Source organism: Lepidochelys olivacea, assembly GCF_965140295.1.
Source record: "Lepidochelys olivacea isolate rLepOli2 genome assembly, chromosome: 12".
NCBI classification, from domain to species: Eukaryota; Metazoa; Chordata; order Testudines; family Cheloniidae; genus Lepidochelys; species Lepidochelys olivacea.
Window position 1 is genome coordinate 22,368,387 of NC_140422.1, and position 25,880 is coordinate 22,394,266.

Below are 25,880 nucleotides of genomic sequence, written 5' to 3' on the forward strand. Positions count from 1 at the left end.
TTTGAACTTTTCCAAACATACCAGAAAAATTCTACCCTGGAATGAGATTCGGCATGTACAATTTCAGAGTAAATGGTTTGTCTGGGGGGAATGTTGGGGTAGGGATGTTGAAATCATTGATTATAATGGGAAGCTAACTTCAGCCTTAACTATGAACCCGCTACTGCTACTTCGTAAAATATAGAGAGGATACATAATCATGCCATGTAGTATAAAATGGTGTAACAGTTTTATTGGCATGAGTGTGGGACAGATGCATTATGCAAATTAATCCAAATGAGTATCAGCAAAACCTTGATACTACACCACACAGCATGTATTCTGATTATGCCTCATGTTCTAGAAAAATGTTTTAAATTATTTTCACTGAGACAATTTTTCATAGCCTCCCTCTGCAAACCAGTGTTCTATTAGTTACCATGGGCCAAATTCTTTGATGCACAGAGCAAAGGATAGAGGAGCCATCAGATAGTCCATTACAGCTCCTTGATTTTCCGCCAGGCCCAGGCCCAGACCCTTTGCAGATCTGAGATGCCTGTAGGCTGTTCTAACCTGTGCCAAGGCAAAGGTTCTCAAGTCAGGTAGGATAGGGCCAGATTCCTCTCTCTTTATGCTGGAAATGGAGGGTGTGGAGCAGGACAGAGAGTCTTGCCTTACGAGCCCACCTATACAGTGCTCAGAGACAGCCATCAAATCCTCTAAATATTACCTATAGTACTAATGCCAATGGGGGACTTGGCATATCGGAAGAAGAGACTATCAGAGCTCTTCTCTGCAGATCTTAGAGGAGAATAAAATGCATAAAATACTCTACATGAATCCTGAACTTAAATTCACATAGCAAAAATATTTGCCCTGGGAGAAAATTTCCCAGAAACACAAGCTATTGAAAACTTACTATAAAAGAAGGATTCTTGAAGCTGTTGTTATTCTGAAGAAACTGCAAACAAATACTGAACACTTGTGGTGTGCGCGCGCACACACACGCGCATGTACAAAGGGCCGAATTCAGAGACCAGGCTAAGAAAGCTTATGTCTAGAGGTACTCCAGATTATTATAATTTACATCTCCTGTCTCTCTCAACATGTACATTACATCAGTTTAGGATCAATAAGAACTACTTACACTCCTTTCATCTCACATCCACTTACCTACAAGTAACTCATACATACACATCTATTTATATAACACTTCTGATTTTTGCATCCGTTTATCTAACAATGTCTATATGAGCTTAAGGTGGTGTTTACCATTATGATTTGCTAGCATTGTACATCCCCTTTGTACTCATTGTGCCACATTCGGTGGAGCTATGCCATTTACATTAGCTGAGTATCTGGTTCAGTTTGCACAGAAGTAAATGGCTACACAAATAATACTGATTTGTCAGAGTTAATTACTGCACCTGTTAGCATTACAGAAGATTCATAAACTTTGACTCAGCACTTAAAAACATTTACAAGAAGTCTTCAAGCAGACAGTTAAGGCTAAACTTGTCTTAAAGTGGTCAAAAGTCTTCATTCCTGGAATATAGACTCTGGCCATCAGGAAACCATCCAGTTTAGTCAACTACCTTACATTCAGTTCAGTGACACAGGCATGGCAATCACTGAGCGTGGTAACTAATTGGAGATTCATTGATATATATGTCTGAAAAGTGGACTCATTAACTGCAATCACTAGAAGAGACATTTGGGTCATCTGGAATGCTAGAATGCCTTCACAACTTGAAATCCTGTTTTCACTTAGCCATCCCTTTATTTTCAGCTTCCATTCTCGCTTCATGCATATTACTGCATACATCTCACTGCTTGCCCATGTCCATTTAGAGCTAGCTGTAATTAAAATGCTGATTAACCAAATCCTGCGGTACTTATTCAACTTTAATTGAGTCCTTATTCAGACAAACTGTCACTGAAGTCAATGCACAAGAATTACACTAGTCAATGGGAATTTACCTGAGGAAAACTGAAAAAGCACCTCAAGATTTGGCCCAATGAGAATAGTTGAGACGATTCAGTACGTCAACTGCACCTTCAGAGAAACACAGTATTTTCATCAATGGAAGAGTGTTTCATTTGTGAAATGGACTCTAGGACTGTTTGACCCCACACAGAGGAGTCACAGTTAACTATGTATACAAGGAAATCTTTGATGACTAATGCCTAGCTCTGACCTTAGTGGATGCCTATCCTAGTGGAATCTTTGACAGCAGGAGTTTGTCTCCTCAGCCATTTTCAATGAAGAACAAAGTACCTATTGAGATCTTCTAGAATATCAACATATGCAAGTTAAAGTTAACCTTTTGGCCCCAATGTATGATATTCTGAAGACTAAATATTTGACAGTACCCAATGGTTATCCTGGGATGGACCCAGCTGTGGAAGATACATTATCACATCTCGACCAGAATCTTATTTCTTGCAGCAGATAGTTTGTGCACTAAATATAAGATGATCCAATGTACTGAGGCCCAGAAGTATGTGTAATTTTTATTTGACTACAAGGAACTATTTTAGATTACCATCATAGCCATCCTGAGCAGGAAACTTACCTCAGTCTTGTGTATTCTGACCCGGTGGTTTTCAACCTTTTTTCATTTGTGGACCCCTAAAACATTTTGAATGGAGGAAACCTTTGGAAACCTTAGACATAGTATGCAGACTCACAGACCACAGGTTGAAAACTGTTCTGGCCTATACTTATTATAGATATTGTGACAGGGTCGGGCCAGATAGCTATAGGAGAGTAATAGAAGGCAGATATATTAGCCCCAGGCTAAGTAGGTCCCTTTTCCCTGGGTAAGATAACAGGGAAGGTGCCAGAACAATCAGGAACCTTCTGGAGACCATTAAGACAGGCTGATTAGAACACCTACAGCCAATCAAGAAGCTGCTAGAATCAATTAAGGCAGGCTAATCAGGGCACCTGGGTTTTAAACAGGCACTCACTTCAGTTTGTGGTGTGTGTGTGAGGAGCTGGGAGGAAGAGGCACTAGGAGCTGAGAGTGAGAATGCGGACTGTTGGAGGACTGAGGTGTACAAGCATTATCAGACACCAGGAGGAAGATCCTGTGGTGAGGATAAAGAAGGTGTTGGGAGGAGGCCATGAGGCAGTAGCCCAGGGAGTTGTAGCTGTCACACAGCTGTTCCAGGAGGCACTCTAGACAGCTGCATTCCACAGGGCCCTGGGCCGGAACCCGGAGTAGAGGGCGGGCCCGGGATCCCACCAAATCCTCCCAACTCCTGATCAGACACAGGAGGAGTCGACTTGGACTGTGGGTTCAGAAAAACGGCCAAGCTGAGGGCTGCCGTGAAGCTCCAAGGCGAGCAAATCCGCCAATAAGCGCAAGACCCACCAAAGTAGAGCAGGAACTTTGTCACAATATCAACAAGTAATTTTAAATCATGTCTAGTGTGCCAAATTTCAATGTTCTGCAAATGCAAACCATCAGGATTCAGGAATTATTTTAGGACATAAAATGCAATAGAGTTCTCCCTTGCAACAGAAATTAACATATGTTAGTCTGTGTTGATTGATTTACCACAGGAAGGGAGTTAATTGAAACGATACAAATAGTGAGCAACAAAATTAGTAACAGGAATATCAGACAGATATAGAAATCCAGGGCTTCTAACTCTTTTTAGGGGATCCCGTTTTGTATGTGAAATATTCAGATAAATAACTCAGAAGCTTGGCTGTGATCCCAGACTTACCACAGCTTATCATTCCAAACGAATTCTCGTGTACGTGTAAAACACACATTGAAGGCAGCCATTAGGGCATGCGTCAATGGCAAACATAACAACTGGGATCAGTCTGCACCAGATATAACATTTGCATTACACACAGCTAATTCCTCTTGAGAACGCTGAGGACACTTCTGAATTTCCACTGAATGAAAATAAAGAGAGAGAGAAAAAAACCCTTAGTGGTAGTTTTATATCATTGCTGTATACTTCTTTGTCCATATCACTCCTTGTATTTTATAGGAACTAGTAGTGGGTCCCATTCCACATCCTTTCAGTGGGACTATTTTCTTAAGTATGGACGGACTATTCAAAGTAAAAGCTGAAAATCTGTGCCCAATATCTGCAATTGTGCAAACTAATATAATGATAAAGGCATTATGAGTACTCCAATATGCTACATCATGCATGAGTCCCTATACACTGCCCATGCTATGCTATGTATTGTCCCACAATATGTTGGTCCTGCTCTCTGTGGAGATATCCCTACACCAAGTCAGCAGTAAAGATTTCCCTGTCATGCCTTTTAATTCTTTCTTCTGCAAGACAATTCTGTTCCCCCAACATGCATGTGTGCACACAAACACACACACAGCCCTAGCTACCTTTGAATTAAACTAACTCAAAAGTAAGGAAACTGTGGATTCTATTGGCTAGGGTGAAATCCCAGCTCCACTTAAGTCAATGGCAAAATTCCTGCTGACTTCAGTGGGGTGAAGATTTCACCCCAGTTTCTTAGGTATCAGCTAGCTTTTTTGCCACTTAGGTGTTCCAAATTATAGCTGTGACTGGTCAACTGAGAACTCCCCCTGTGAGAGGAGCTTTCATTTGGTCTCGAGCCAGCAGAATTAGCTCTTATGCCAACGTCCACCCCTGAAGGGGGAGTGTCAGAGTTGTGGACAGGGTAGGGTATAGTCCAATGACCCTCAGATCCATTGCTCTAACTCACTCTGGGGCTGCGACTGGGGTTAGGGCCAGCAGTGACACAGACCAGCCCACAGAATCAGAGAGCTGTAACCCCCTTCTCCTGCATTCAGCAGATATCACATGCAGGATAGGGTCTACACCTAATGCTTTTGAGTCCACTTTCTGTTTCCCACATTCAAAGTATGAATTATACAGGAAATTCTGGTTTGGTTTGAAACAAACTGTGAGATAAGAAGCAGCACTCAAAGTCACAATAGTTCCATCTAAAAGCATCTCAAAAGCTCTCTTGCTCTACCCACAGCAGAACTAGAAATATATAATCTTCTACCATGCAATCTTCTACCATTTTGTTTTTTATACTTATAGAAATATGGACTTAAAAGCAGAAACGTTACTTATCTCCTGGAGAACTACACCTAGTTCTCGCTTTCCTCTTACTTCTCTACCTTTCCTCCAAACCCGTTCCTGTTCTGTACTCTGGCTCAGATACACCTAGTCTCTTCTGCTCTACAGCCACTTCATGCAGATCTCCCATTTATAATAAGGGATCAGGTTCTTCAGGCTTCTGACGGACCTTTGATAATTCTGATACTTAGGCCAGGTGTACACTAGAAACTTTTGCAGGTATAGCAATGTCAGTTAGTGGGATGATTTTTTGTGACATTTTATACTAGCAAAAATCCTCATGTAGCTGTAGTTCTACTACCATAAAAGTTCTTTTGCTGACATATCTTATTTTCCTCAAGGAACCAGCATGAGCTATATCAGTAAAAGCATTTCTTTTTTTTTTGCCAGCTTGGGTTTAACCTCCTAGCTGTAGCAGGCCTGAGTGGCTTGACTTGCATTCTAGGCCAGCATTTCTCAAATGCGGCCACCAGGGGCTTTTGTTGCGGCCACAGCTGCCTGGGCTGTGATGGTGGGGGCGGGAGCCTTCAGTAGTAGTTGGGCCCTGTCCCCCTCTGGAGACACAAAAGTCAGCGGAGCAGGCAGCCAGTGAGTTCCTCACCTTCCTGGGGTCGGTGAGGACGGGGTTCAGCCCTTAGGTGGTGGGCGGCAGGCTCTAGCCATGGGGCTTAAGGCTCTGTTGCCTGGCTGCACGGTGGAAGGCTCTGGCCCCAATCTCACCGCCCCCCCATCACCCTGGCCCTCGCTGCCTCCCCCAGTGCCCCATTGCCTCTCTACCCACCTCCCCATCCAGGGCTTAATTTGTACCCAGGTTTGCTGGGACTGAGTAAGTCTGCTGTGAAAAGTGATATTTGTATATATATTAATTTCACTTTTCACAACAGACTTACTCTCTAGCAAGTCTTTTAAAAAATCAACTAAAAAAAGCAAAAGAAACAACAAGAAAAAAAGACAAGAACGTGGAAAGCCCCTGATTTGTGTTTCTATTCTGTTTAGGTCCAGTAAAGAATAGAGACAACCGTACATTATTTTTATTATTGAGTCTGCCAAAAAAAATCCTACATAAATAAATGACAATGATTTGGGCACGTATATGTGCAGATTTACTTGTTTTTCCTAAAATTAATTCAGTATTTTAGGAAAAATTGTGAGAGCAGCCATCAGCAAGAGTTAGTGGCTACCTGCTGCGGCCACCAAAAAGTTTGTTCTGAGAACCCCTGTTCTAGGCAGTTTGGCAGAAAGCTGTTTCCTTCTACAAATCCCATAGTGTTCTCAGTTCACTTGCTCTGGTTTCTCTCCTTTTGTTTCCAGTCAGACAATAATTAAAGAAGTAACTTCTCTCTGACTCCTATTCAGTTTCCAACTTTCACTGCTTCACCTGTAATCTCAGCGCAGGTGCTTTTTCATGTCACACCGTCTCTTTCAAATTCAGCCTCCTAACCATTGCCTAACAGATTAACTGAAAACACACCACTAGTTTTAACATTTTGAGTCCCCAACAGTTTAAGGCTTAACTTTTCTTTTCTCAATCCTACTGGATTTTATCTCTCTTCTTAGAAGTACAATAAATTACACTCCTCAAGTTCTCTTCCTCATGGCCGTGAAATGCTAAAATACTAAGGACAAAGATTGGGGAAGCAATGAGCCCTTCCCTATATTTGAAACAGCTACGTGGCAAAAACACTAGCTCATAGCTAAGAAACTGAGGTGAAATCTTTGCCCCACTGAAGTCAGCGGGATTTTTGCTATTGACTTCAGTGGAGCTAGGATTTTACCCCGGCCAATAGAATCCACAGTTTTCTCACTTTTGCATTAGCCCTTCCTTAACTTTTACTCAAAAGAGTTTCTTATCAGACTCTCTTCTTTTTGGTCTCACTGGAAAGTCAGCACTTTAAAGACAATACTGTATGTTATTACTGAATGGCAAATGAATGGAATCTAGCAAAACAGCTGATCATCTCAGAAGTTTGAGATGGAGTTATAAATGTGAGTAAAGAAACTGAAGGGAAAGAAAAAACAGACTATATTTTATGTAAATATCAATTCCAAAGTATGTGACTTGTGGTCAGATAATATATGATACAAGAGAAGAAAAGCAAGAATGTAAGTACTGGGACACATTTTCTAAAGGCCCCTCTAATATTGTGACTGCATGTTTTGTTAATAAAATTGTTTGAATGCGCAAAAAATGTATTTGTACAAAAATCAGAGGAGGTCCTGAACCACAATGTTTAAATTTGGATCTGCATTTGAATCTGGGATTTTGGTTCAGGCCCATCTCCAGTACAAATGCAAGGTTTGTACATGCAACAATTATACCTACCAAGTGGTACTGTGGACGTGATTTTAGAACCCAGAATAAAGTCATATGAAAATCTGATCCATTGTGTTTTAATAACAGATCAAACAAACATGAGAAAAGTCACAGAAAAGGGGAAACAATTTTTTTTTGGGCGGAGGGAGCCTAATAATTTGTTAATGTCGGGGCGGGGGGAAACTGTGTACAGCAGTCACAGAGATTCATTGTTTTGCAATTTTAAAAATAAGATCATCATTAAATGCCAGAAGAAGCCAGAAGTAAGGGAAAACAAAACAGAAAAAAAAAAGGTAAAATGCCATGGTTATTCTAAGTTATAACTTTCAGCACATATCAGATTTACAGTTTTTTAGTGAATACTGTAATTTTGATTTAGTCAACGTATTAGTGCTTATGTTTTCCAAAAATGGGAGATACATATCTAATATTAAATTAATAGAAATCAGCCCCTAGATGTCATTGTTGCAGCTGAAATATCACTACTTTGGGATTAGAAAAGCTGAATATTAAGAAATGTCTGTGTAAATCTGAATAATCCATTTAAATAATGTAAATTCAATTCAATTCAATTTTAATGTCTCAATATCCAAGCCCAAAGGCCTCCAGGTGCCTTAACAAAATGTAACTAATACTTAGGAATATAAAATAGAAATATAAGGAATACTGTGCTGGATCAGACCAGTCAATCTAGTCCAGGATGTGCCAGTACCAAATGCCACAAGGGAAACCTCAAGTGAATTCAAAGTGGCAGCATATGGCCATAAAGAATGGTAGGAGGGAAAACAGCACAATAAAGATAATGGATTTCAAGAAGGCAGACTTTAGCAAACTCAGGGAGTTGCAGGTAAGATCTCATTGGAAGCAAGTCTAAGGGAAAGAAAAGTTCAAAAGAGTTCTCAGTTTTTCAAAGGGGCATTATTAAGGCCACAAGAGCAAACTATCCCACTGCGTAGAAAAGATAGAAAGTATAGCAAGAGACCACCCTGACTTAACCAGGAGATCTTCTATGATCTGAAACTCAAAAAAGAGCCCTACAAAAAGTGGAAGCTAGGTCAAATTACAAAGGATGAATATGAACAAATAACACAAGTATGTAGGGACAAAATTAGAATGGCCAAGGCACAAAATGAGATTAAACTAGCTAGAGACATAAAGGGTAACAAGAAAACATTCTACTAATACATTAGAAGCAAGGGGAAGACCAAGGACAGGGTAGGCCCGTTACTCAATGGGGAGGTGGGAGAAGAATGACAGAAAATGTGGAAATTGTAGAAGTGCTAAATACTTTTTTGTTTCAGTTTTCACCAAAAAGTTTAGTAGCAATTGTACACCTAACTTAATGAATGCCACTGAAAATGAGGTAGGATAAGAGGCTAAAATAGGGAAAGAACAAGTTACAAATTACTTAGACAAGTTAGATGTCTTAAGGTCACCAGAAAATACATCCTAGAATACTCAAAGAGCTGACTGAGGAGATATGTGAGCCATTAGTGATTATCTTTGAAAAGTCATGGAAGACAAGAGAGATTCCAAAGAACTGGAGAAGGGCAAATATAGTGCCAATCTATAAAAAGGGGAATAAGAACAACCTGGGTAATTACTGATCAATCAGCTTTTTTCAGTACCGGGAAAGATAATGGAGCAAATAATAAGCAATCAATTTGCAAATACCTAGAAGATAAGAAGGTGATAAGTAACAGTTAGCATGGATTTTTCAAGAACAATTCATGTCAAAACAACCCAATAGCTTTCTTTGAATGGGTAACAAGCCTTGTGGAAGGTTGGAAGCAGTAGATGTGCTATATCTTGATTTTAGTAAGGCTTTTGATAGTAAGGCCTTCTCATAAACAAACTAGGGAAATACAACCTAGATGGAGCTACTGTACGGTGGGTGCATAACTGATTGGAAAACCGTTCCCAGAGAGTAGTTATCAGTGGTTCACAGTCAAGTTGGAAGGGCATATCAAGTGGGGTCCCACAGGGATCAGTTATGGGTCTGTTTTTTTTCAATATCTTCATCAATTATTTTGATAATGGCACAGAGAGTCACTTATAAAGTTTGCAGACAATACAAAGCTAGAAAGGGTTGCAAGTGCTTTGAAGGATAGGATTAAAATTCAAAAAGATCTGGACAAACTGGAGAAATGGTGTGAACTAAATAGGATGAAATTCAATAATGACAAATGCAAAGTATTCCACTTAGAAAAGAACAATCTGTTGCACACATACAAAATGGGAAATGACTGCCTAGGAAGGAGTACTGTGGAAAGGGATCAGAGGGTCATAGTAGATCACAAATACATCCCTCAGCCTGTGCCGCTTCCCGCAGCCCCCATTGGCCTGGGACGGCAAACCACAGCCAGCGGGAGCTGCGATCGGCTGAACCTGCGGACGCAACAAGTAAACAAACCAGCCCAGCCTGCCAGGGGGCTTACCCTAGCAGGCCATGTGCCAATGGTTGCCGATCCCTGGTCTAGATAATACTTAGTCCTGCCTTGAGTGAAGGCGATTGGACTAGAAGACATCTTGAGGTCCCTTTCAGTCCTATAATTCTATGGCAAGTATTACTGAGAGTTCTCTGTAATATTCAAGGTAGCTCTGTCTCAAATCCAAAACAGAGTATATGCATCACACAACCTAAAACAGGGGTTCTCAAACTGAAGAGGGGGTAATGAAGTTATTACATGGGGGGTCGTGAGCTGTCAGCCTCCACCCCAAACCCCGCTTTGCTTCCAGCATTTATAATGGTGTTAAATATATTTTTTAAAAGTGTTTTAAATTCATAAGGGGGGACACACTCATAGGCTTGCTATTTGAAAGGGGTCACCAGTACAAAAGTTTGAGAACCACTGACCTAAAACATCCTCAGTAGTCTGCCAAGGTCTGAAACTTGACTGAAATATGTCAGAAAATCGTACTTGCCTGGATACTAGTGGAAGTGCTCAGCAATCAATTTTCTTGGTCATTTTCACAAACAAAAATAATTTAAAAAAAAACCCACCACACCACACAGATGTTCAAGATAAGAGCCCTGATCCTCAGTTCCAAACAAACTGTGCAGGACCCGGAGAGGGGTAAAGATGTCTTTATGACACTTCTGCTTTCTTCGGGACAGCTGGTTTAACATCAAGCTTAAGTTAGAACAGCATCCATGTGTTCTCATTGGTTGAGACCATTTCAGTATTATGAATAATATGCTATACATTTAATTTACAATTTTTAGGTCCCTAATTATATGATACAATATAATAAAGTTGATGTTATTAAGTATTTTGAGCGGTTCTGGAACAGTCAGTTTCCAAAGTGCAGAAAAAAGTCCTGGACTAAAGTAAATTTATTATTGACAACCATATAACCAATGGCTTTTCTACTCATTAATAAAATTAAACCTCACCATCCATCTTCGTGACTGAAAAATGTTTTCAACCTGAGGTCACAAAGAAGTAGACACCTTATAGACAAGTTTCTCTACATGGATTTCTGTTATTCAAAAGTTTATACAAAGGACTTCTTTGTTTAAACCTCATTTGTACTTAATTCATCAATCAAGATAGCATCCTTTCTGAACTATCATCTCCAATTTTATTTGGAGTTTCCAGAATACACATTACTTTTATTTTAATTGAGCTTATCATGCTCAACACAAAGTTCATCTCTCTTACATTTTGTACATATCTATAGTTATTACAAGGCAACTTTTATGCTTTTTTAATAAAATTACAAACGTTATTATGCTCAACACAAAGTGTCTTGTTTCTAGCATGTTCAGTTATTTGTCTTATCCAAATTTAATCTAGTTTCACATTTCCTTTAGCTTGCAAATAATTATAATATAATTATGAAAACCGGAAACTTTGTAATATAGGATAGAAGCTGTTAGGGGGCTTATTCCTTCACCCACTTACTTCCCTGGTCCTTCTCACATGAAGAGAGAGCAACAATACCCGAAGTCCAAAGGTGCAAACAATTCAATGTTTAATGGGGTGAACTTCCAGCAAGCATGATTCCAGTTTCCTCCCTTAGTGTCCCTCTTCCCAGCTCTGACACCACAGAGCCTTACACCTCTGTCCCTGTTCCCATTCCTGCCCTGAGCCAAACATGATTCCAATTTCCTTACCCCATTCCCTGTTCCCATTTCCCACCCCCCACTCACCTACTCACTTCCTGATTGATTGCAGACTATATAGTAAAACTTGAGTTCTGCTTACCTATACCTTAACCAATCATTTTCCTGAAATTTAACTAACCAATCCTAACATATTGTAACATGATTATGTAACCAATTCTATCCCACCACCTTAATTAGTTTACACCCAGCAAAATTAATTATACAGCAGACAGGAACAATCACAGAACCAGACAGAGATTATACAGACAAACAATAGCAAAGTGGGAACTATAATGACAAAACAATACAGAAGTGAGGATTTCACATCCCAGCTATTGATAAGTGAGTTCTTGCCAGATAGGATGCTATCAAACTAAGTTTCCTTTTACATCTTCTAAGCACTTCCCTTTCTCTGGAGGTGACAGGCATTATCAGGACAGGAGAGTATTCCTAACAGCCCAATAGCACCTTCTTTCAGTGTGACTAGTTTGGAATGTGAGGATGTGACGGGTCGCTTCCCAGTTTGCCAGGCTGCCTCTGCTGCTTAACCAAAGGCCTTAGCCTAAGAACAGGGCCTCAGACTGTCTCACTAAGAGAAGGATCTTACACCAGCAGACAGTGATTTTGATTCTTTCTTTTACACCTCTATAACTAGCCAAGTGATAAGAATACACCAAAATTCTTCGAGTACAGGCCTTTACCGACAGGCCTGAATATCTATATCCTAACAGAAGCCATCCTATTCAATGTAGAATTGTAAATACACCAATCTTATTGAGCAATGTATACAGTCATGATACTTCCAATGCAAGTGAAATATTTAACTTAATGAAGTTTTTAATTACCTCAAAGGAGAATTACATAGTGTGTGGAGACTGTTGTTATCCAGTTATCTACATAGTATCTTTAATCTAGACACACTGTATCAGGTACTACTGTACAGAGACAAGATAGAAAACTTTCTCATTCCTTTATCTACAGAAGGAGTGAATCCCTTGAGATGACTGGTTAATTAAACCATGACAAATAATTACAAGAAAGAAAAAAGAAACTTATATAGAAGGTGAAAAGGTTAGAAGTTCTCAAACGTTCAATGAAACAGATTTTCAGAAGCTCTTAAAGGGCCACCCTTAACTCATTTTGATCAGAAAATTTTGTACCAACTATTATTACACGTGTACTCTAAGATTATTATTATTATTGAGAGATTCAGAACAAATTTCTGTTTGTTTTTCACAATGAGAACAAAAGACAAGAGGACTTGCAGCCAGAATGAAGAGGAAGGCTGGAGAATCACACCAACACCAGAAAGAGGCAGGTCAACAAGATTGGTGACTCCCTACTAAGAAGACCAAGGCCTGTCACCAGAACTCATCTGAAGAACAGAAGGGAGTGCTGTCTGCTGGGAACTACGATATGGGACGTGGATCTGAGGCTGAAGAGGATCCTGACTGTAGCAGGAAAGAATCCACTGATAGTCTCCCTTGATGCATACCAGCAAGAATCTGGCAGTGTCCTTTCTTCCCACATGAAAGACAATGTCAGGCTGGGGAAGATCTTCAGTGGGATTCTACCTATCCCTAGAGGAGGAGAATGAAGCCAAGACAAGATCATGATGAACAGATGGCTCAGGCAGTGGTGCTATAAAGAGGGCTTTGGGATGGAGGTTGGCACAACTGATTAAAAGAGTTTTAAGCTAGGAATTCAGGGGAGACAGTTGGGAGATGCACATGTAATATCCATGCCTGTTTCTAATATTGACCAGGAGAAAAATCAAGAAAGAGAATACAGCAATGGAGACATGGATGCTCGAGGGGTGAGTGTGGATGCTGAATGTCAGTGTATAGGGGGTGAGTGTGGATGCTGAATGGGTGAGTGCTGAATGTCAGTGTACAGGGGGTGAGTGTAAATGCTGAAGGGGTGAGGGGCGAGATTGGCTGCTGAATGTCTGTGCATCAGATGAAGTGAGCTGTAGCTCACGAAAGCTTATGCTCAAATAAATTGGTTAGTCTAAGGGGCCACAAGTACTCCTTTTCTTTGTGCAGGGGGGTTGAGCTTGCCCCTTGGCTATGGGGCTCCTAGGTGAAACCGTATGGTGCAGTCTATGCCCTTCTGTAAGCAGGGCCTTCGGGTTTTCCTTCACCCTGAGGCCAGCCCTCGTCTCTATGGTAACAGAAAGGCGGGAGAGGAGACAGAGAACTTTCACTCGTCGATCACCTGACCTGGCTTAACGGTCACGTGATCCCGTCTCCATCACCGCCATTTTGAAGCAGTGTTCCCAGGGAGGGGGGGAAGCCTTCAGCGACGCCGGTCCGAGAGAATCCAGGCGACGTGGCGGGGAGCGGCCTGTCCCGCGGAGGACCCGGCAGGTACCGTGTGTGCAACGGGGCGCGGGAGGGACGGAGGCGGCGGCGGCAGCAGAGCGCCAGGAAGCGGAGCCCATGTGCATATCCTGGAACCCTCCCCCCGGCTCAGACTTTGGGCTCCCCCGCGACCACCTCCTGCGGCACGGCGCAGGGCCCCCGTCCGTCTCCCACAGACCCCGCTCCCTTCTCTCACCCCCGGAGAAAACTCTCTTCCCTCAGCCCCCCCTGCGGTGTAACTGGGGTCATCACCGCCCGCCTCGGCCTCCGCCTGCTGCCCCTGGGGGGTCTTGGCGCCCGCGCCCCGTACTGGGGTGTGCATTCGCGCCCTTGCTTCCTACGTAACGCCCAGCGCTCTCCTTGCCCCTTCCCCTTAGCGTAACCTAGGGTTCACACACCTCACGCAGCCTGGACGGGGTTTTCTGCCCTGAGCGGCTTCTTGTGCCTCTTCTCTCCCTATCCCAGAGATGGGTTTGCTGTATGAATGACGGGCGGTGACTAAGCTGGACAGGAGGTTGCATGAGGTCTGACTGTAGGAGAGGAAGGTTGATAAATAATTATCTAAATGGGGAGGTTTGCAAGCGTCCCTGGCAGGGTAGATATGCCTCCAACCACCCCCACGTTACCATCCCCACGTTACCATCCCCTTCTACCGCGATGGGGTTTTGAGGGGGAAAACAAGCCTCCGGTTGTTTCAGCAGCCCCTGCAGGGGAGGAGAGAGCAACCAGATGCTGAAACCAAAGTGCAGTTGAGGCAATAATCTTAATGTACCAAATCTGATTCATTTTAGTTCCAGTCAGTTATTTTGAAATGCAGGAGTAGGAAAACCAAACTGGTGCTTGACTTCAGCCCCCCTCCCCTTTGGAGAGGGAGTGATATGAGAAGCCTGTCATGTAGGGTTACCATATTTCAGATTCCCCAAAAGAGGACACTGAACGGGCAGGAAGAGCTGGAGAGGGTACCTGTAGCAGGGGTGCTCACTGGAAGTGGAGGATAGTGTCGCTCCCTGTGTAGCTGGTACATGCCCAGGAAGCAGCAACAGCCTTCAGTCAGCACCTCCCAGGGCTTGAGTGGTTAGGATCTGGCAGCTGTTTTTGCAGAGAAATGGACCAATCAGCTGTCAGTGTAGGAGCAGAACCAATTGGAAAATGGACCAATCAGGGCTCTTTTTAAGCTGCAGCATCTGCTCCGCAAAAATCCAGGACATTTCCTGTTGTTTGAAAAATCCACGCAGTCAGTGGATGGAAGCTCAAAAAAGAGGCAATGTCCAGGAAAACCTGGATGTATGGTAACTCTGTGAGATCTAACTTTTCTCAGCTGTTGTGTTGATATCAGCCTCAAGGATTTTGCTATGTCAATAGCTTTGGTTTCTGAAAATTAAGTAATAAAACCAATAGTAAAAGTGAAATTCTGATGATAGTTTTCCTGCTCATGGGATTTGTAAAGGCTGTTGTGATAGCTTTTGCTTTACATTATTGTGTAAAACAATAGTTGGCCTTCTCTAGACCTAACTTTCATTTCAAATGCCCTTAAGTTAGTCATGCCTTTTGAAATACGCACTTCACTCATGTATATTCCACTACTTCAATCTGGAGAAATTTCCCATAGGTCTAAATCCTGCAAATGGGCAGTGTGGGTAGATCCTTGACTTTAACTGGGCTACATGCAGAGTACGGGTCCACACTAATAGATCTGATTACAAGATTGGGGCTTTTCTCTTGTATAAGTGTTACTGATGCAGTAATTAAAGTTTGAACTTTTTTGTTTTTCAATTTTTAAAAATAAAAATAGTCTCTTCAATATCACTCTACTGCAAAACAGAATCTAGAATAAAACTTTTTCTTTCTAGGCTCAGCTTGTAAATATAGTAAGCAACAGTAACTTTTGCTGTCCAAAGATGTAGAAGAATCACAGATGTTTGAATTTTTTACTTTCGTTGCAGATATCTAAGATCACTATAATTTGAAAAAGATTAGAGAAAAATATCATCTTTCAGTTTGACAGCGTGATGTGTAAAATAATAATTTCTCCTGTATGGAACTTTTCCTTTATGTTTCTATGCTTCAATCACACAAAGGTAGAAAAACATTTTCCTAGTAGGAAATAAAACAAACTGCAGTCCCACAAAAATTAACTGGAGTACTTAAGGGAAGGCATAGTACTTAAAACTCTTTTTAAATCACCCTTAGAAATTGACTGTTTTTCAAGTTGACATCATCCCTCAGTGTATTTTTGAATTCTGAAAGAGATCTTGCACTATGCATAGATAGTATTTGCTTATTCTGCACTAATAGTTGTGGCACCTGTTAAGGTCAATGTGAGCCAAACATCTAAGCATGATATCATACTAAAAACACTATTGAAATTGCTTTATTCAGATTATAAGTATTACTAAAAAAAATCCAATCTACATTTTTAATGAACAGAAGGCAAGCCATTGTATCAACTTTTATTCTCATATTATCACTATTACTGCAACTTGAAGTGAAGACACTTGTAATGGCAGTCATTTCTGTGGTTTCCAAGCTTTATGTGAAAAGGATGTATTTGTGCTTGTAGTTATTCAACAAAATGAAATTCATTTTATGCCAACTGAACAATCAAAAATGAAAGTAGAAAATGCAAAGTATACTTATTCTGTTTCATGATGGAATAATTGACATTTTTTCAGTTTAACAGTAACTGTCTACAGATACATTATCACATTGATTTCTATTACCAAAAAGATACTGAATTTGCATTACATAATCTGTCCACATGATGTTCTTTTGTCCTATATAAAAGTTTTCTAAGACATCATAACTGTACTTTCAGCCTACATTTTCTGCCACTTCAGTGGGGCTCTGCACAGAATTTACCTACATAGATCTGATTGAAGGCTCAGGGCCTTAAATTGTTTTGTAATTACTAAGGAATCTAATGAGTCTGGGTTTTTAAGATAACTTTTTTATCTTTTAAAAATGAGTTATTTTGAATTAAGTGGCTAAAACTCATCAAATTATGTGTGGTTTCAGTACTTAAACATTTTTCAAATCTAGTGTTGATAATAATATAGAAAAGATCGTTCTGGTTTGTCCTAATAATTCACATTTTATGTGATACCCTGAATATTTACTTCATAACCGGGTTTAATTACTTTATGGATGAATGGAAGTCACACTGCAAATTTCCTTACCTTAATTATATTTGATATTGTGATCCTCCTGTAATATCTGACATGGCCTGAACTCGGCATACATGCTTCTAGTAAATAAGAACTTAAATCTTTATAGAATGTAAAGGTTTAGAAAATGCTACTATTTAAATAAAATGACTTAAAGACAAAAATAGTCTTATTTTTGAAAGGTCGGTGTCTTCCTCTATCTGCAGAAAATTAGAAACTCTTCTCCACATCCTCTTGTGAGTCTCTCAACTTCAGTATTTTTACAATAGAAAAAACATAACTGCATTTTAAATAAACTAATTCAATGCCAAAATAAACTGAATAGTAAACTGAAGGGGAAGTATCTCTGCTCAGCATTTCTGTGGGGATTGGTGTTATGACCTATACAATTGAAATACTTCAAGGAAAAAGTTTGTAGCTGTTGTCAGGGAGATAAATTCATATAGCAAGTAGCTGAATACAATAATAGTATCTTGTTTGGGACAATCTGCTCTCTTATTTTTTTCTTTTACTGCTCATCTACTATGATAATGTGTGCAAGTAAAAGTTACATTTTGTTTATTTCTCTGTAAAACTTTCTTACAAAGTAAATATACAAAAAAAACCAACCCCCAAACCCTACAAAGGCTGTGGTCCTGCAAACATTTAGTCCATGCTTAAATTTAATCTTGGAAGTAGTCCTACTGAAATCATTTGGAAAATACCTCCAAGCTGTGAAATTCACACTTATTTTAATTTATTTAATCAAATTGACTTTTCTTCTGTACTGAAGGGAGGGCAAGGGGAAATTGAGTTGTGATAGTAGAATCCAAGATTTAGCATGGAGAAAACTTTTCATCTGAGTTAAATAAATCCTCAAATTAATATATGTAAAACCTTTTAAAATAAAGAAGTACTACTACAGACCTTAACCATATATTGGCTGTAACATGTAACTACCATTGACCACAGTGCAGAGTACCGTATGTATTTCCCTTTTTGACAGATCAAATAAAAATCCATATGTGTTCAGAAACACATACCAAGATAAGAAATATACATATGTCCACTACAGAATATGAGGAAAAATATTGGAACAAAACTGTAGTCTAGCTTTTTAAAAAAAAAATAAAAGACCATATTCTGTAACTAAGACTTTTTCTCAGAAAGTGTCTTATAATGTAAGGGAAAGGAATGTGCAAGCGAACTGTAGCATTGGCTACAATAAAGGTACTAAAAAAAGTTACAAAATGTGTTTTTGCCCCAACACAGCAGAGAAGTGCTTGTGAAAGGAAGCTAGTTTTCCCATGTGTTGCACAAAAACAATTTTTTTTTTTGTAATTTTAGTTTACTTACCATTACTGTCGCCAATGCTAAGGTTGGCTTAGTTTCCCTCTGAGTGTATCACAGTGAACTGCAGCAAAAAGTTCAATTTCAAACCAGAAATCTTACAGACAGTTGCAGTGGCACAGGAGCCAGCAAACAGAGCTGTAAACAGGGAAGTTTGCCAGGGGAGTTTGGGGGGAAGACTAAGAGAGCCAGGCAGAGGAACAGACAGGCTATGAAGGGAGTGTGTGGTGGTCTAGCAGTGTTTTCATGCTTGTTGGGGGTTTGTTTTGCTGTGAGTGGGGGTGTTTTGGTTTGGTTTGTGTTTCCTGGATGAACAGGACTTAGGTGAAAAGACTGTCAAGGTTCCTACCCCACTCTGAACTCTAGGGTACAGATGTGGGGACCTGCATGAAAACCTCCTAAGCTTACTTTTACCAGCTTAGGTTAAAACTTCCCCAAGATACAAATTAATTTTATCCTTTGTCCTTGGAATATCCACTGCCACCACCAAACTCTAACTGGGTTTACTAGGAAAAGTAGTTTGGACACATCTTTCCCCCCAAAATCCTCCCAACCCTTGCACCCCACTTCCTGGGAAAGGTTTGGTAAAAATCCTCACCAATTTGCATAGGTGACCACAGACCCAAACCCTTGGATCTGAGAACAATGAAAAAGCATTCGGTTATCTTACAAGAAGACTTTTAATAGAAATAGAAGTAAATAGAAGTAAAGAAATCACCTCTGTAAAATCAGGATGGTAGATACCTTACAGGGTAATTAGATTCAAAACATAGAGAATCCCTCTAGGCAAAACCTTAAGTTACAAAAAAGACACAAAGACAGAAATAGTCATTCTATTCAGCACAGTTCTTTTCTCAGCCATTTAAAGAAATCATAATCTAACACACACCTAGCTAAATTACGTACTAAAAGTTCTAAGACTCCATTCCTGTTCTATCCCCGGCAAAAGCAGCATACCGACAGACACAGACCCTTTGTTTCTCTCCCTCCTCCCAGCTTTTGAAAGTATCTTGTCTCCTCATTGGTCATTTTGGTCAGGTGCCAGCGAGGTTACCTTTAGCTTCTTAACCCTTTACAGGTGAGAGGATTTTTCCTCTGGCCAGGAGGGATTTCAAAGGGGTTTACCCTTCCCTTTATATTTATGACAAAGGCTATGACAGATACAGAGGCAGCAGTGGTAGTGACCCAAGCAGTGGAAGACACATTGAAGATGACTGGATGTGGAAGCTGCGGCATGTAAATGATCCTGGAGGGGGTACCTGTGAAGAGTTTAGTCTGCATGAAGTGCCGTCTGATCGAGCTGATGGAAGAAAAGATCTGAGAATTGGAGATGAAGGTGGAAACTCTGCTTGAGTTTAGAAGGGGGTTCAAGCAGATGATGGAGCAAAGACATGAGGAGGCTGAAGGGAAAAGCTCAGACTTGCAGATGGAAGCAGGACCAAAGAACTCTGAGGGGAGACTGCTGGGTGAGGAAAGTGGACAGTGGAAGCATGTGACTAAGAGAACCAGGCAGAGGAAAAGACGGGCTAGTGAAGAAGAAATAGAGCTCAGGAACAGGTTTGCGGAGTTGGAAAATGAAGAAGGGGCACAGCAGGTGGTCACTGAAGGTGAGAGGGCAAGGAAGAAGAGAAGAGCAGTGAGTCCTATAGGATGAGGGGAAGAGTCAGTGGAGATAACATCACCAAATATGAGCCCCAGGAGGATACGGGATGGGTTGCAGAGGATTGCAAGAGACAATAGGAATCAAGAGGACTTGCAGCCAGAGGGAACAGGGGATAGACCAGAGAATTGCACCATCACCAGGAAAAGGCAGGTCTACGTGATTGGGGAATCCTTACTGATAAGAGTAGACAGGCCTGTAACCAGAACTGATCCAGAGAACAGAACGGTGTGCTGTCTGCCAGGTGCTAAGATACTGGATGAGGACCTGAGGCTGAAGAGGATCCTAACGGGAGTGGGAAAGAATCCACTGATCGTCCTTCGTGTGGGAATAAATGATACGGCTAGATTCTCGCTGGAACGTATCAAGGGAGACTATGCCAGGCTGGGGAAGACGCTTAAGGAAATTGAGGCTCAGGTGATCTTCAGTGGGATTCTGCCTGTTCCTAGAGAAGGGCAACAAAGGTGTGAAAAGATTATGATGATCAACAGATGGCTCAGGCAGTGGTGCTATAAGGAGGGCTTTGGGATGTATGGCCCCTGGGAAGCATTCATGGACAGAAGACTGTTCTCTCTAGGATGGACTTCACCTGAGCAGGGAGGGAAATAGACTTCTAGGATGGAGGCTGGCACAACTGACTAAGAGAGCATTAAACTCGGAATTTGGGGGAGATGGTTGGGAGATGTCCAGGTAATCTCCATGCCAGATTTTAACATTGAGAGGGAAGAAAACAAAGTAAGAAAGGATACAGCCATGGGTAGGAGAATGGACATAAGAAGGAAGGGTAGTGTAGATACCAGTCTAATAGGTGATACTGGCGGTAGAATGTCTGTGCCTACTTAGGTAAAGAATGTGAGCGAAGCCAAACAGCAAAAATTAAGATGTTTGTACACTAATGCAAGGAGCCTAGATAACAAAATGGAGGAACTAGAGCTACTGGTGCAGGAAGTGAAACCAGATATTATAGGGATAACAGAAACACGGTTGAATAGTAGTCATGACTGGAGTTACAGGTATTGAAGGGTATGTGCTGTTTAGGAAAGACAGAAATGAAGGCAAAGGTGGTGGAGTAGCATTGTATATCTGTGATGAGGTAGACTGTAAAGAAATAAGAAGCGATGAAATGGATAAGACAGAGTCTGTCTGGGCAAAAATCACATTGGGGAAGAAAGCTACTAGAGCCTCCACTAGGATAGTACTTGGGGTGTGCTGTAGACCACTGGGATACGATTTGGATATGGATAGAGACCTCTTTAATGTTCTTAATGAAGTAAATACTAATGGGAATTGTGTGATCATGGGAGACTTTAACTTCACTGATATAGACTGGAGGACAAGTGCTAGTAATAATAATAGGGCTCAGATTTTCCTGGATGCGATAGCTGATGGATTCCTTCACCAAGTAGCTGCTGAACCAACAAGAGGGGATGCCATTTTATATTTGGTTTTGGTGAGTAGTGAGGAACTCATAGAAGAAATCGTTATAGGGCACAACCTTGGTTTGAACGATCATGAGCTAATTCAGTTCAAACTGAATGGAAGGATAAACAAAAATAGATCTGTGGTGAGGGTTTTTGATTTCAAAAGGGCTAACTTTAAAAAATTAAGGAAATTAGGGAAGTGGATTGGACTGAAGAACTTGTGGATCTAAAGGCAAAGGAGGCTGGAATTCCTTCAAGTCAAGGTTGCAGAAACTATCAGAAGCCTGCATCCCAAGAAAGGGGAAAAATCCCATAGGCAGGAGTTGTGGACTAAGGTGGATGAGCAAGCATCTCAGAGAGGTGATTAAGAAAAAGCAGAAAGCCTACAAGGAGTGGAAGATGAGAGGGATCAGCAAGGAAAGCTACCTTACTGAGGTCAGAACATGTAGGGATAAAGTGAGAGAGGCCAAAAGCCATGTAGCGTTGGACCTTGCAAAGGGAATTAAAACCAATAGTAAAAGGTTCTATCGGCATACAAATAAGAAGAAAACAAAGAAAGAAGACGTGGGACCGCTAAACACTGAAGATGGAGTGAAGGTTAAGGATAATTTGGGCATGGCCCAATATCTAAATAAATACTTTGCCTCAGTCTTTAATGAGGAGCTTAGGGACAATGGTAGGATGACAAATAGGAATGAGGATATGGAGGTAGATATTACCACATCTGAGGTAGAAGCCAAACGTGAACAGCTTAATGGGACTAAATCGGGGGGCGCAGATAATCTTCATCCAAGAACATTAAAGGAACTGGCACATGAAATTGCAAGCCCATTAGCAAGAATTTTTAATGAATCTGTAAACTCAGGGATTGTACTGTATAACTGGAGAATTATTAACATAGTTTGTACTTTTAAGAAAGGGGGGGAAACGTGATCTGGGTAACTACAGGCCTGTTAGTTTGACATCTGTAGTATGAAAGGTCTTGGAAAAAATTTTGAAGGAGAAAGTAGTTAAGGACTTTGAGGTCAGTGGTAATTGGGACAAAATACAACATGGTTTTACAAAAGGTAGATCATGCCAAACCAACCTGATCTCCTTCTTTGAGAAGGTAACAGATTTTTTTAGATAAAGGAAATGCGGTGGATCTAATTTACCTGTATTTCAGAAAGGCATTTGATACGGTTCCACATGGGGAATTATTAGCTAAATTGGAAAAGATGGGGATCAATATGAAAACTGAAAGGTGGATAAGGAACTGGTTAAAGGTGAGACTACAACAGGTCATACTGAAAGGTGAACTGTCAGGCTGGAGGGAGGTTACTAGTGGAGTTCCTCAGGGATCGATTTTGGAACCAATCTTATTTAATCTTTTTATTATTGACCTTGGCACAAAAAGTGGGAATGTACTAATAAAGTTTGCAGATGACACGAAGCTGGGAGATATTGCCAATACAGAGAAGGACCAGGATATCATACTGGAAGATCTGGATAACTTAGTAAACTGGAGTAATAGTAATAGGATGAAATTTAATAATGAAAAGTGCAAGGTCATGCATTTAGGGATTAATAACAAATTTTTTGTTATAAACTGGGGACACATCACTTGGAAATAACAGAGGAGGAGAAGGACCTCTGAGTATTGGTTGATCCCAGGATGACTATGAGCCGCCAATGTGATATGGCCGTGAAAAAAAGCTAATGCAGTCTTGGGATGCTTCAGGCGAGGTATTTCCAGTAGAGATAATGAGGTGTTAGTACTATTATACAAGGCACTTGTGAGACCTCATCTGGAATATTGTTTGTAGTTCTAGTCTCCCATGTTTAAGAAGGATGAATTCAAACTGGAACAGGTACAGAGAAGGGCTGCTAGGATGCTCTGAGGAATGGAAAACCTGTCTTATGAAAGGAGACTTGTCATAAATATAAAGGGAAGGGTAAACCCCTTTGAAATCCCTCCTGGCCAGAGGAAAAAAATCCTCTCACCTGTAAAGGGTTAAGAAGCTAAAGGTAACCTCACTGGCACCTGACCAAAATGACCAATGAGGAGACAAGATACTTTCAAAAGCTGGGAGGAGGGAGAGAAACAAAAGGTCTGTGTGTCTGTCTATACGCTGTTTCTGCCGGGGATAGACCAGGAATGGAGTCTTAGAACTTTTAGTAAGTAATCTAGCTAGGTATGTGTTAGATTATGATTTCTTTAAATGGCTGAGAAAAGAATTGTGCTGAATAGAATAACTATTTCTGTCTGTGTATCTTTTTTGTAACTTAAGGTTTTGCCTAGAGGGGTTCTCTATGTTTTGAATCTAATTACCCTGTAAGGTATCTACCATCCTGATTTTACAGGGGGGATTTCTTTATTTCTATTTACTTCTATTTCTATTAAAAGTCTTCTTGTAAGAAAACTGAATGCTTTTTCATTGTTCTCAGATCCAAGGGTTTGGGTCTGTGGTCACCTATGCAAATTGGTGAGGCTTTTTATCCAACATTTCCCTGGAAAGAGGGGGGTGCAAGTATTAGGAGGATTGTTCATTGTTCTTAAGATCCAAGGGTCTGAGTCTGTAGTCACCTAGGCAAATTGGTGAGGCTTTTTACCAAACCTTGTCCAGAAAGTGGGGTGCAAGGTTTTGGGAAGTATTTTGGGGGGAAAGACATGTCCAAACAGCTCTTCCCCAGTAACCAGTATTTGTTTGGTGGTGGTAGCGGCCAATCCAAGGACAAAGGGTGGAATATTTTGTACCTTGGGGAAGTTTTGACCTAAGCTGGTAAAGAGAAGCTTAGGAAGTTTTTCATGCAGGTCCCCACATCTGTACCCTAGCGTTCAGAGTGGGGAAGGAACCTTGACAAGACTCAAAGAGCTTGGCTTGTTTATCCTAACCAAAAGAAGGCTGAGGGGAGATATAAATGCTCTCTATGAATATATCCGAGATATAAATACCGGGGAGGGAGAGGAATTATTTAAGCTCAGTACCAATGTGGACACAAGAACAAATGGATATAAACTGGCCGTCAGGAAGTTTAGATTTGAAATTAGACAAAGGTTTCTAACCATCAGAGGAGTGAAGTTCTGGAATAGCCTTCCAAGGGGAGCAGTGGAGGCAAAAGACATATCTGGCTTCAAGACTAACCTTGATAAATTTATGGAGGGGATGGTATGATGGGATAGCTTAATTTTGGCAATTAATTGATCTTTGGCTATTAACAGTAAATATGACCAATGGCCTGTGATTGGACGTTAGATGGGGTGGGATCCGAGTTACTACAGAGAATTCTTTCCTGGGTGTCTGGCTGGTGAGTCTTGCCCACATATTCAGGGTTTAGCTGATCACCACATTTGGGGTCGGGAAGGAATTTTCCTCCAGGGCAGATTGGCAGAAGCCCTGGGGGTTTTTCGCCTTCTTCTGCTGCGTGGGGCATGGGTCACTTGCTGGAGGATACTCTGCACCTTGAAGTCTTTAAACCACGATTTGAGGACTTCAATAGCTCAGATGTACGTCAGGGGTTTGCTACAGGAGTGGGTGGGTGAGATTCTGTGGTCTGCGTTGTGCAGGAGGTCAGACTAAAGTCTGTGATTCTATACTTGAATTAATATTCTCAATTTACCATTATAGTGCTACTGCACTATACTTCAGTGATTCTTATCTGCATATCACCCATTGTCTTTTCCCCCTTAATGTTGACTATCCACCCCTGGATATGTGAAGAGCCGGAGTGGTATTTTTCTCAAATTTCCTGAGGTGTGAGCCTACAGCATAACTTTTGTATACCTATAGTTACATCAGAAGAACTGGCATGAACAAACTATTGAGCTATTTGTCTCTTTCAGTTATATTGAAGCAATGTTTCCTACGCACTACGTGGGGATAGAAGCTGATTCTTCATTATAAAGTCTTCACCTTTGTTTTGTTCTCCTATATGATTTAAAAAAAAAGTCCTCTGGTTCATATTTGAGATCTGTAAATAGAATATTTAAAGTTCAGTACACATAATTTGAAAATGCTTCTTTTTAGTTCTACTAACTGTATCCTCTGCAAATAAATTTCTACAGCCTCATGTTAATTCAGCACAGGATGCGGTTATTACTGTCTCTCATGAACACAAAGCATCTTCCCCAGTTCTAACTACCAGCCTAATGTAGTGGTGCTATGTCCAATCGTTCTGTTCTTAAACTAAAAAGCTCAATCCAATTTCTGCAATTGACTGAAAATACTATTACTACGTGAGTAACTTGTTTGACAGGTTCCAAGCCCCAAATAATTGGATACCTTTATTTAAAGACACTTCAACTGACTTGTAGTGTGGTCCTATTCTAAGAAGTTGCTATGCAAAAATGGCACCATATTACCTGCTCCTTGTGTTTACTTAGAATCATGCCTACTGTCTTTAGCAAGAAAATTAAGCTTATACTGTTTTTTATTCCTATTAGAGCCAATCTTTTC

The 25,880-nt window shown here is 40.8% G+C and overlaps 1 protein-coding gene and 1 long non-coding RNA gene across 3 annotated transcripts in view; one reads left to right on the plus strand and one right to left on the minus strand.

The window, feature by feature from the left end:
* The window catches only part of LOC311529152, a 345,672-nt gene extending 331,283 nt beyond the window's left edge, over window positions 1–14,389 (minus strand). The window contains exon 1 of the long non-coding RNA XR_014713779.1: window positions 14,269–14,389. This is a non-coding gene — a long non-coding RNA (uncharacterized lncRNA). The remainder of the gene's footprint in view (window positions 1–14,268) is intronic.
* The window catches only part of ZNF507 (zinc finger protein 507), a 51,644-nt gene continuing 39,510 nt past the window's right edge, over window positions 13,747–25,880 (plus strand). For both annotated transcript variants that reach the window (XM_084644896.1, XM_084644897.1), the window contains exon 1: window positions 13,747–13,876. The gene's annotated coding sequence lies outside the window, so the exon portion shown is untranslated. The remainder of the gene's footprint in view (window positions 13,877–25,880) is intronic.